The 13,374-nt window shown below is 40.2% G+C and overlaps 1 pseudogene; it reads right to left on the reverse strand.

Annotated features, from left to right (window-relative positions):
* Positions 1 to 11,732: 11,732 nt before the first annotated feature.
* LOC149244887 (ammonium transporter 3 member 1 pseudogene) lies at positions 11,733 to 12,878 on the reverse strand (annotated as a pseudogene).
* Positions 12,879 to 13,374: the final 496 nt, after the last annotated feature.

Here is a 13,374-nt window from a genome sequence, read left to right on the forward strand (position 1 = left end):
CTGATCCACCTGAACCAACAACAACTTTGAACTAGAACCAAAAGCTTCTAAGATAATGCCAACAATGCATCATTGGAAGATTATCTGCTCCCCCTGAACCTGTGCCAGATGGTCTCTGTCAGACCCATATCAGAATCTTCTCATTCTGAGTTTGGCCCACTGATTTTTATTCAAACCAACATATACGCGACTTTATCCACAGAAACTTGCGTATATACGCGGATACTCCTTGTGAAACTTGCGTACAACTAATTCCAGATCACCAACCTGTAAATGTCCGGTAAGTCATCAACCTATAACAAGGTATGTCTGTATCAATTCATCCCTTTGAACAGAATTCAAAGTCATTCACATTATTTCATGTGTGAAACCATCATAGCCATTTCAACAACATCCAGCTCTACGTGATCCAAGTATCATTACTTGGGAACATCTGCATTAATCAACATATGTAAGTATCAACCTATCATCATATAGATGCGAACTCATCATCATGTCTCCAACAAAGCGACTTTAAGTAGTCATCCATGTATCAGCACTATGTATCTTGAGCTCAAGCTCTTTTGACAAAACTTCTTGATATCATCAACAGCAACAATCCTTATCCACATGAGTGCCTGCATCATAACTGTATGATCTTTATGCATATGACAACAGCAGTATATGAGTGACTCATCATCAAGTGAGGAAGATGTGTATTCAAGCTTTGTACTTCTCCTTATCCTTATGAAGATCACCATGTAAGCACCATATATGCATCATCAAAGAATCAACCATAAATCTGATCTGAACATCTACTATGTAACTTCAAGAATCATATGAGAGTTTATCATAGACAACTCACAACCACATCATAGCAAGATGTATCATTTAGACATATAAGTATCATTACCAGGGACTATTAATCCATAATGCCAACAATGCATTATTAAATACATATGCTCCCCCTCAACCTGTGCCATCTGTTAGATGCATATATCAGCAATAAGCATCAAGACATCATCATCATCAAGTTAGGATCAAAACACTTCTAGACATCTTACAAGTATCAAAACATTTCCACACATCCTCAGTAGACTGTAACTATTAACCAATAGAGCAAATAATGGACTGAATCATATCAGATCCTTTTTCTGAACCTGTCCCCACTGCTTTTCCTCAGACTGACATATACGCGATTTTGCAGTGTCTAACTCGCGTATATACGCGACTTCCATTTATGAAACTTGCGTATGAGATTCAGGACACTGAAGTTTTATACTTTCAGCTCCCTCTGATTCTGTTATGTCTGTGCTGTGCTGTGTCTGAGTACATTGTGCTGTGCCACATCTTTCTGACTGTACTTCCTTCTTCTTCCATATCTTCAAGTGTGATGTTGTTTTCTCCTTTTGGTGTGATGTCCGTGCTTTGTTCCTGCATTCCTTTGCTATATGTCCAGGACTGTTACATGCATAACATCTTACACGTTTCATATTTCTTCTGTAGCAATCAGCAGCTCTGTGACCATACATATTGCAAGCAAAGCAATATCCATTAAAGTACCTTGAATGTGATGATCTTTCAGCATGATGGTCTTGAACCCTTCTTCTTCTACATCTAGCTGCAACATGTCCAAGATTATGACATACATAACATTCAACATTATTCATAGGAGGAGTAAAAGATTTTCTTTGAGGAGTCTCTTTCCTTGAATGTTGATGGGGTTGACCTCTCATCTCCTTGATGATCATTTTAGATTTCTCTTTAGAGTTCCTTGCCTCACCTTGTGAACTAGATTCACCTTCAACAGATTCATGAAAACCAAGACCAGTCTTGATAGCAGGAGACCTTTGACTATTAAGAATATCATCCAAGGCTTTAGTACTATCTTGAAATTGCAACAGTTTATCCTTTTCTTCTAATTTACCTTTCAAGATATTTACCTCAACTTGAAGTTGTTCTTCCTTTTCAAGATATTGCTTCTTCATGTCTTCTTCAGCTTTCCTTCCTTCTTCCAACTGATGCCTTAGTTTGAGAATCTCCTTTTCTTGTTCTTCATTCAGATCCTGCTGCATTTGACGAATTCTGAAGGCACATTCTAGCTGAGATTTTAAGCTGATAACTTCGTTTACCTGTTTTTCATTAGCTTGGAGTAGATATTTATTCTGCTTCTTTGATTCTTCAAGATCTTCCTTTAGCGAGCGGATCGTGGCTTCAAGACTTTCATAGTAACTGGATCTATCTCTGAGTTTCTTGATGGTTGTGCTTCTTTCATTGACTTCATCTCTTAGAGATGTTACTTCATCCTGCAACTTTTGATATTTGTCCTTGAATAACTCTCGTTGAGACTTTAGTCTAGTAACAACTTCTTTGAGGGCACCACTCTTTATGTTCAGAAGTCTTTCTTGTTCACTAATTTTGTTTGTCAACCTGTTAAATTCTGCCTCTATTTGATATCCTTCTTCCTCACCCATAAGAGCACATTCAGTTGTTTCGTTATCACTTCCATCCTTTCCAAATGGATAGATAGCTGGAACATCAGAGGATAGCAAATTCGTACCTGATAGTTCATCTTCATTCTGAAATGATTCTGAATCTGAAGAGCTTCTTATACCTAATCCCCAATCGATTCTCCCACTGTCATAGTTCTTCTGAGATGTCTTCTTCTTCTTAGGTGCTTTCTTCTTAAGCTTCTTTCCCATAGTTCCACGGATCTCCTTCAAGCGATCAAGCTTCTACCAAAGGACTTGCTCTGATACCAATTGTTGGAAATAATACTGAGAGGGGGGGGGGGGGGGGGGGGTGAATCAGTATTATCAGATCAATAAAACTTTTTCATTTCCATACTTAGATACATATACGCTACTTCATTCAAGGGAAACCGCGTGTATACGCAACTGTGTCTAAAGAAACCAGCGTATATCCAAAATACTTATGATTCAGTTAATCCATTAAATGTTGATCTTTAGTTAGTGTATCAGAACTTCATTAACCATATGAACAGTAAGCAGGTGCAGTAAAACAGAACAGATCATCACACACAAGAAGCACACATGAACACCATGATATAAGGTGGAAACCCAATGTGGGTGAAAACTACCTGATGTAATTCGTTTCTATCTTCCTTTATTAAGAAACTTCTTTTACAATGTACTGGTGCAGTCCTTTACCAGCACGCAGGCTACAACCTGCGGAAGGCTACAACCTTCTCTCGTTCTCCAGACTCTCCTGGAAGGGAGCTCCAACCCCCTTTGCTATTGTACTAGCTAAGATACTAGTACGTAGGTGCCGACCTACAATCTTCTCTCTTCCGGGTACCACGTTTCATAAATTTTCAGACTGGATACTCCTGAAGCACAACACATAATCTGAAGGCCACGTTTCATCAAATTTTCATACTGGACCCATAAATATCATTGAAGCACAAAACAATCAATACTCGCATCATCAATCTCTGAATCACTGAAACATTGAAGCCCTGTCAACAACACAGTCACCAGAACACAGAGCAGAACTCTGCAATAACAATCAGAACCAACTGTACCATCAAAATCATGCATCAGAGTGCATACGCTACTTGGAAGTGCCGAACTTGCGTGTATACGCAACTTCATCAAGATGAACCAACGTATATGTCATTAATCACTTATTCATAACTTTGCTGCACTTCCTGACTTCAGACATAACCAGATCATGACATATACAAGGATAATATATGTGTTAGCACCCAGATCTAGTCCATCAGATCTCATAAATATGAGTCATTATGATCCTGATCCAATATTAGTTCTCATCCATCAATACTGAAGTTAAACACAATCAGCCAAACAAGATATGCAGAATACTGACACCTTTAAACTGTCATCAGATCCCTTTAACAACCAGAACCACCTGTAACTTCAAATATCATAGCTCAAAAGGTATACGCTACTACAATGAACTTAACCTGCGTACATACGCGCTTACACCAAAGCCAACCCGCGTACAGATCTATAAATATTTAATCATGACTTGCATCGATTACAAACTTAAGTTATACCCAGTTCAGATCATTGAATGCGTCAGTATACAGATCTAGAATAAACATAATCAATCATATAGAGATAGTTCATATCAAACCATTTGATCCCGATCTATCCTTAGATCTTGTTCTCCATCCACTAGTGAGATCCCTCCTTAGCTTAGATCAAGCAATGCATCATCAACCCATAACCTGCATACTGGATCTCATCCTTCCTCAGATATTCAAGACTTTTCGGATGCCCTTGCCTAATGATCTTCTTCTCCTTTTATAGTCTTAGGCCTTGCTCAATACCACGGTCCAAAACCATAATAAATCAATACCAAGAGCCCAATACTTGGGATCAACACACTTGTCGAGATACCATGGTCCAAAACCATAGGTTCAAATACCGAGGACTAACTACCACGGACCAAAAGTAAGCTTTCCGACATGTATGCGCTTTTCTGTGCATGAAACTGCGTGTATACCCTACTTGGTATATAGCAAACCTGCGTATACGCGACTTGGTATATAGTGAACCTGCTTGTATACCCTACTTGGTATATAGCGAACCTGCATATACGCGACTTGGTATCTAGTGAACCTGCATGTATACCCTACTTGGTATATAGTGAACCTGCGTGTATACTCTTCTTTCTTCATTCTTTGTAGTTTGATCATCAATTCTTTGCTACTCACCTGCCTATGATCTATCATCTGTGTGAGTTGCCATCAAGGACAACACTTGTCTCATAATGCCAACAATCTCCCCCTTTGGACTTGATGGCAAAGCTAACTTGTCACACTTAGAACTTGATCTTCTTATTCCTTTGAGCTGTCCTGCATCCCATGCATTTAGTCACATCTGTAGATTGATCTAGTTATATGTAAGTGAGATGTTCTTCTATGAGAGGGTTTCCATCAAGTACAACACATGCATCATAATGCCAACATTCAAGACTTCTTATATCTAGATTTGCAGCCCCCGAATGCCATTGATTGTCAAGTTGCAGATGAAGACTTGGAAGCTAGCACATATGATTAGATAATGCAAGATGATTCCGTACCTTTTTGTTTTGAATCATTTCAGTTTTTGAAGGGTAAATTGCATAGTATATCTTCAAATGAGCAGCCTTTAGGAAATCATGGAATCTCATTGGAACCAATAGAAAATGGGTTGCAGCAGTCTTTTCGAGTTTTTCATGATCTAATAGCTGATGTGTTGGATGATGTCTGTAGTCCAAGTCCTTCTCCATTGACTACATGTGAGCTTGAAACGTGTACTGATACAAAATTGATTCGACAGCCGGTATCTTTGTCATTTTTAGCAGGAGTTTCATCACAAAGCTCAGATCAAAGTTTGCATTCATGGTATGAGGAGAAAGAGAAGTAATCCATTGGGATAGTTTGTTAGTTGGTTGCTCATGGAATCTTCTAGAAACTTCCCCTATGCCACTTGCCTCTCTAAATTCACCCAAGGATGACCAAGGGAACTAGGAAACCATCTCCAATTCCCCTCTCTTATGGAACTAATTTCAACAAATGGAATGGCATTCATCATCTACATAGATGACTCACCCTCTTGCAATCATCTATAAAAGGATCTCCCATCCAAGAGATCAGAAGGTTGAATTGTTGTGAATTGCAGGTAAGTGTTTCTATTTTTAGTATTGAGGGGAGAGCATTGCATTCTTGTTGGTGTGTTCTTGCTAATTCATGAGGTGAAGAAGGATTGACGCTGGGAGGATGGCGCTGAATCAGATAACTGGGTTGTAATTCTCCTTATTATTAATAAAGTTCTTAAGGATTTTTCCCAATTGATTGTGTGATTGTGAATGTTTTCATTTGTTCATTATATATCTGATTCTATAATGTTTATGCTGTAATAGATCACAATGCTTTGATAGTTCTTTTTTGCTTTACTTGTGCGGGTACTCTCCAAGCATGTTAAGTACAGGGAGGAGTTACTGGTTCTGCCAAAGGAGAGAGAGATCAGGCAAAGGATCAAGCGAAAGTTACAGGTTGGTTTTCTACTATATTTCTCTTATCTGCTACACATAGGAAAGATCATTGAATTGCTTTAAACTGTTGTTTCTAGGGTAGCTGCCAAACCTAGAGGGTTAGTCATTCAACAAGACACTAATTTTCCCAGAAACACTCTTGCATAGTTTATTTTCTATTTTCTAGAATTCGTATGCAGGTAATTTCTGTACGTTAAAACCTACATTTGGTATTGGAGCCTTTTTGGCTTCAAGGGGTCGCCTTTGTTGCCGAGGGGTTTTGCTCGGGCCTATGGTAGACCCTGTTTAGTGGGAGATTTGTGAGATCGATTCTAGTGGTGAAAGAAGTTGACGAGCAATGGAAAGATAGAGATTGATAAATTTAATGGTTAGATTTTTGAGTTGTGGAAACTCAAGATGGAGGATCTGTTGGTGGATAAAGATCAGTGGATTGTGGTAGATCGAGGTACTAAACGAACAGAAGTTGCCGATGAAGAATGGAAGAAGTTGGATCTGAAGGCAAAGAGCACAAAACGATTGTGTGTCTCAGATTGAATATTGCAGAATGTATCAGGGGAAGCTACGGCAAAGGCTTTCTGGGACAAGTTAGGGACTTTGTACCAATTTAAGTCTCTGGTGAATAAACTGTTCCTGCGGAAAAAGTTGTATAACCTGAAGATGAAAGATGGAGACTCGGTGATAGATCATCTAAACACATTTAATACTGTGGTAAGTCAGTTAGCATCTGTTGATATTAAAATTTCAGATGAAGATAAGTACATCAGTTTGTTGTGTTATCTACCATATTCGTGGGATAGTCTTGTTATTGTAATAGGTAGCAATGCAACTGCCTTGCAGTTTGATGAAATAGTCTCATCCTTGCTGATAGAGGAGATGAGACAGAAAAATATGGAGAGATAGAATGGTGATACCTTATCTTTACGAGGACGGTCCCAGAACAGAAACAAAAATAAGTCATCGAGTGGGAGATCTAAATCTAGAGGGAGATCTAAATCTCCAGGAAAACCTGTAAAGGTGGTGTGCTAGAAATGTAGAAAGGAAGGGCACTACAAAAGGGATTGTAAATCTAAAGCTCCTGATAAAGGAAAGGGATCTAATGATGCTCCTTCTGCAGAGGCGAAAACCACCTTAGATGAAGGCGGCGATGTGTACTTGGCTTCTTCAAGTACACATGTAGATCATGAGGCATGGTTGATTGACTCAGGTGCATCCTTTCACTTCACTCCCCATAGAGAGTGGTTCTACAATTATGATAAATACGATGGTGGTGATGTCTTCTTAGGCGATGATAGGAAGGCTAGAATTGTTGGTTGCAGAAAAGTAAAGTTGAAGTTGAAAGGTGGAAGGGTTAGAACACTTCCGGGTGTTTTGCATATTCTTGCATTGGCCAGAAATCTGATTTCTGTAAGCAAGTTGGATGATGCAGGTGTAAAAACAGTGTTCAAGAAGGATACCTGCAAGATGGTTCAGGGATCACTGATATTGATGCAGGGAGTTTGGAACTCTGTACATGCTACAAGGTAGCACGGTTGTTGATGGGGGCAACAGTTCTGTGGTTCCTGAAAGTGGAGCAGAAAACCTAGTGGTCTCTGGAGAGAAGACCATGTTGTGGCATCAAAGGCTTGGACATATTGGAGAGAAGGGCCTTCAAATACTTCATGGTAAAGGTATGGTAGAAGGTATGAGTAATAGCTCTCTATATTTTCATTTCTGTGAAAATTGTGTATATGGGAAGTAGAATCAGGTGAGTTTCCCCTTTAGTGGTAAGAGGGCGAAACATATATTAGTGGTTGTGCATAGTGATGTGTTTGGACCTGTGAAGGTTCCATCACTGGGTAAGTCTATGTACTATGTATCATTTATAGATGACTTCTCAAGGAATACATGGATATATTTCCTTAAGAAGAAATCTGAAGTCTTTGATAGGTTTAAAGAATTCAAGGCTCTGGTGGAAAACCAGACAGAGAAGAAGATAAAGGTGTTGAGGACAGATAATGGTGGAGAGTTTTGTAGTAAGGAATTTGAAGAATTCTATAAGAAGTGTGGTATAGCACGGCAGAAGACTACTCCATATACACCTCAGAAAAATGGAGTTGCAGAAAGAATGAATGATCCAAATTGGATCCATGAAAATTGTCAAAGTTCTATGACTGTATCAAATCATGACAAACTTCAAAAACTTGTGAACGGCAAGCTATCAGAAATAACCTCTGGATAATGGTAATTTGTAGCCAACACAGAGCAACAAGGACCTTCGGTCAAAGAGCGCTGACCATTGGCCCATGGGGACTATGCATGGCGAAAAAATGGTAGTTAGGAAGCTCAGATCGGAAAACGGAGGCTGTTTCTGATGCGCGATTAGTGCAAATCCTAATCATGAATTGCTGGGAAAAACCCCTCGAGAAGGAAAAGACTTGAGCACTCGATCACAAGGGAAGCCAAGAAACAGTGGGAAAAGTGCTAAAACCAAAGGTGGGTCCCGCGGTCCAAAACAGCAGAATATCGGAGGCGTTTCAGGCGGTAAGCAGATTTGGCAGGAGAATGAGCGATTCCATACTTTGAATGACGCGTGTCCGTCGGATGAGAGAGAAAACCGCTCTCATTGCATGCTAACATTTGAGTAAGTCAACCGCATGATAAGAGCGATAACTGTAGGATCTAGAGGCACTAGATCTAACGGCAGAGATTGCGCCCGATGGGAAACCAAATTCGGAGGGAGAATTAAGCTATGGCATATAAAGGCTTGAAGTCTAATTTGACCGCTAAGCTGGCAGATGAATCATTTCACAAAGTAACTGAAATAACAAACTGTCGAGGGAAAGATGGCGCTTAGTTCGTGAAGGGACAAGTGGCCACCTCCCTGTGAAACGTTACACAGTGGCGATGACGCAGAGGCAGGGAATTCCAAGCGGACAACAGCAGGCGATCCGAAGAGACGGAAGAGGAAGCGAACAGTCAAGGGACGGATTGGCTTTAAGCCATGAACAGATAGAGAACAAAAATAGAGAAGAAGGAGATAGTGAGACAGAGAGACAGAATAGAGAGTGAAGCAAGAAGCAGAGAACAGAGAGTCGAGCTGACCTGCAGAGTTAAGGCAACATCGAGCAGACAGAACCAGGCTTGAGAGGTTCAAGCAATCCCTGAGAGGATATCTGTCAGGAACTGAGTACCAAATTGGACTCATCCCATTAAGACCAGTTGAGGTCGAGACTTAGTAAGGGGGAGTTTGTGCACTCTAGTGGCTTGGGGAATCCAAGAACCACCCTACTAAGCATCATCTGTTTCAGGAGACTCAAATTGAGCTCCTCATTGTAAAAACTCTGCTTAAAGACACAATAAAGAAGGCCACCACTGAAAGTTGGACCGGAGACATAGCCCAGGAGGATTGGGTGAACTCCTTATTAAATTGTTGTGTTTTTCATTTTTCTTACTGTGTTTCTCTTACTGTTTTCCAGTGTCTGTGTATTTTGCAATCTTATCGATCTGTTGCCTAAGATAACATAGACACACACCAACACATGAGTCTATAATACCTTCATTAATTAATTAACTGAGATCACTCACAAGTGATTTTCAGATCAAGTGGTATCAGAGCTCTAGGCTGTTAGGGTTAGACAAGCTTGTGCTAGATTTAACTGTTGAATGCTAACTAGATCAAAGCTCAAATTGGGAAAAGGAGAGTTGGTCGAAACTAATCCTGAAATTGGAAGAGTCTATCCTCAGAAGACAATGTCAGAGGAAGGTTCTGTGGGGCCAGACCCTCAATTCATAGATAGTTTCCTAGCCATAAGGTCCATGGTAGAGGAAATGTATAAGGACTTTAGAAAACATAAGGATGAAGATTCATCAGGCTCCAAAAAAGATAAAGGAGAAGAAGAGTCTCTCCTCCATGACCACTCAAAAGGCAAAGGGAAAAAAGAAATCTTGCTCACACCTCCTAATAGCCCTGAACATAAAAAGAAGACATCTTTGATTAAACTAGATGTTAAGTTTGATTTACCAATATATGATGGAGAGTTGAATGCAGAAAAGCTAGACAATTGTATTAGAAAAATTGATGTTTATTGCAGAGTGCAGAGTATTGATTCAGACAAGAGAAAGATTCAGCTGGCAAGCCTACACCTTGGAGGCACTGCCTTGGTTTGGTGGGAAGGCAGGACCCAAGCTGACATGAAGAGACATGGTAAGACTATTTCTGTTTGGAGTGAATTTGTTTCTGCAATCAAAAAATAGTTTTATCCATTGGCCTACATGCAACAAGCCATGATGAGCTGGCAAACTCTTTGACAATTGAAAGGGAAAAGTGTACAAGGTTACACCTAAGAATTTAGAAAGAGAGCATTGATTCTAGGAATCTCATTAGACTCACTTGAGACTTTGTTGAAGTATATTGGTGGTCTACACAGCTACATGAGGCACACTATCTATTAGCGCTTGAATCTGCCTTAGGCTGAAGGAAGGTGAGGTTCAAGGCAACATCAAACCAAGCTCAGCCTCGTAGCTAGCCCTACGAGGACAGGAGAGGGCTCTCTCCGGGTCTATCTCGATAAAATGATCAATAGAGTCCAAGATGATTTAAATGATGACTGATTTAGGCTAGTAAAATGAATTTGAATGGGGGATATTTGATTTAATGACTAAGTTGCTGGGCTGCATGGGACAAGGAACAATTTGAACAAAGAAATAGAATCAAAGACACAGAGTCTCTCCTGAGGCAAGATAGGCAAGAGATTTAACATCAAATTTGAAATACTGTGGAGTGGGTGAACTGTTGAGATGTTGACAAGGGCATAGAGGATGAATCCTTGTCAAACAGAAGAAAACATTAAATATGAACACTTTCCCAAGACAGAGCAATAAATTGGATTCTGCCTTTCTCATTTAAAAGTATTCATTTAGAAATGATTATGAAATGAAATGGAAACATAACCAAGCTACATATGAAACAAAGGAAAAGACAAATGTTAAATTCATACCACAAGAATCTCAAGGGTCAGAGCTGTATCTTTTCATTAAATCCCTGTCAAAAATGTACAGTGAAATTTTCCTTCACAGCTCTCCCACTGTTTGCCAGAACTCAGAACCCTTTACACATAATTTTTCTACAATAAATAGACTCACTCTATCAAAAAATGAATCGATTCAGAACAATGGGACAATTTAATCATTACTAACTGAAGATGAAAATCCATCCATCGCTGAAGGAGCAGTGTTACATTTTTGCTCGGATCTGAAAAAGTGACATCTGTAGGTGTGAATCCTTTGAAATTGTAACTGAAGACAAAAATATGCCCCGTGTCTTACTTCTCTGCTACGGTTGAATGTCATATGTTTTACATTTGGGCGTTAAATCTGTGACTGTTCGCTTTAATTTGGCTTTACGGTTTCTGACTTTTTGCCTTCCCTTGCGTATGCTCCTTTTTCTCTTCTTTTTATAACTCCTTTCTCCAGATGGTTTCTTCATGAACAAAGAGTCGTGGCTGCTCTTTCTAACTGTCCTTTATGTCTGAGACGGGAAGACACAGTTGCTTATCTATTTCTCAATTGTTTCTTTGTTTGTATAGTCTTGGGAGTTCGCCATTGCTCCTTTCAACAGAATTTGGATGAAATTCATTAGAAAATAAAACAAATTAAAAGTAAAACAAACCATAGCAGAGTAACAATCTCTCCTGCAAAATACAGAAATCGACAAACAATAGAGACTAGTCTTTGCAAGACACCAAACTTCTTCATAATTCGATTGTTGCTCCTCTGGCACCCTGCCTTGTGCCACCTCTATGACTTGGTGTACCATCAGTCCATCCATGCTTGGAGATATCATATTTCTCACCATCTCCCCACAGAGCATAAGCTTCCTCGCCATGGACTGCATCATCTCCAATCAGAAGTTGCTCCTCTGACATCATTAAGGGGATCACCAAGCGTATCACAAGCAAGATTATGGTTGTTACTACAACATTCCACCCTATTATAAAACCTGCTCCCGCTAGTTGCTTAAGGAATTGCTTCCCACCACTTCCTCCATACAAGGCTCCCCTTAAACCTGTCTTCGAAAAGTAGAGGTCACACAGAGTAGGCTCTACGAAAAGGCCAGTAAGTGCTCCACCCAATACTCCCGCAATAGCATGAGTATGGAATACGCCGAGTGTGTCATCAACCATCTGTAATAGCTTCGATTTCCTATGCAGAACCATCATCGTGTACCATGGGATGCTTCCAGACAACACACCCATGGCAATGGCTACCCATCCTTGCACAACACTTGCAGCAGGAGTAATGCAGACAAGCCCTGTTATCATTCCCTCGACAGCTACAATGACAGAGGGTTTTCCGAAAAATATGACATCTAGACAAGTCCACACCAGGAGACTAGCGGCTGCACATATGTTGGTATTTAACACTACCATTGATGAATAAATGTTTGCAGCGTAAGGATCCCCTCCATTAAATCCGACCCACCCCAGCCACAAAATCCCTGCTCCAGCCAGCACTAGCAGGACATTATTTGGAGGAAATATTTCGCGGTCCTGTTTTAGCCGAGGTCCAACCCAATACGCTGCAGTGAAACCAGCAATGCTTGCAGAGACGTGGATAACATAACCTCCTAAATAGTCAATCACGTACCATTGGGAAAGGAATCCTCCTCCCCATAAGCTGAAGGCTTCGACTGTATATGAGAAGGTGAGCCATAGTGGCACAAATGCCATCCATGCCCTGATATCCATTCTTCCCAGCACCGAACCAGCTAATAAAATCAATGTTATTGCGGCGAAAAAAAACTGGAAATACACCATGGAAGCCATATGAAAGTAAGCGGTGGCCTGTGCTTCAGGAATTACTGTTTGTCCGACGAGGAAGATTTGATCTAGTGCTGGACCTGCCTTCGTCATATGTTACTTGCACTTCGTGGTGTAAAAGCACCATATCTTGCTCATTTGGAAAATACTTCAGCCACTCTTCCATGCAGGAACAAATGATATCAAATGCACTCTTGCATGCTTCAGGGATTTTTCTCTCATCGTCAAGTCCCAAATATCTGACGCAAAAAGCCACTTTATTTGCACTCGTACTACTTTTGCAACAGCCAACTCTGACCAGGATATTTGCAATATCCATCTGTTCAGTGCTGTGCCCTGCTTCAGTAACATCTTTTTGAGTATGGTTGTTTTTTAAAGCTTCCCTTAAAAGCTCTTGAAGAAACATACTGAAAGAAGGCGTTGAATGATTTACTCCAATGCCTTGTGTCAGCATAGGGTGAATTTCATTGTTGAAATAGCCAAGCTTAGCAAGAGCGCTCATAATTTCACTCAAACCTTCATAACGAAGAGTCGCCCTAAAGATTGTAGACGCTTCATTAGTGATACCATACAA

This window comes from Pinus tabuliformis, chromosome 7 (genome assembly GCF_031772625.1).
Source record: "Pinus tabuliformis cultivar Carrire ecotype Pingquan chromosome 7, CPIR1, whole genome shotgun sequence".
NCBI lineage: Eukaryota > Viridiplantae > Streptophyta > Pinopsida > Pinales > Pinaceae > Pinus > Pinus tabuliformis.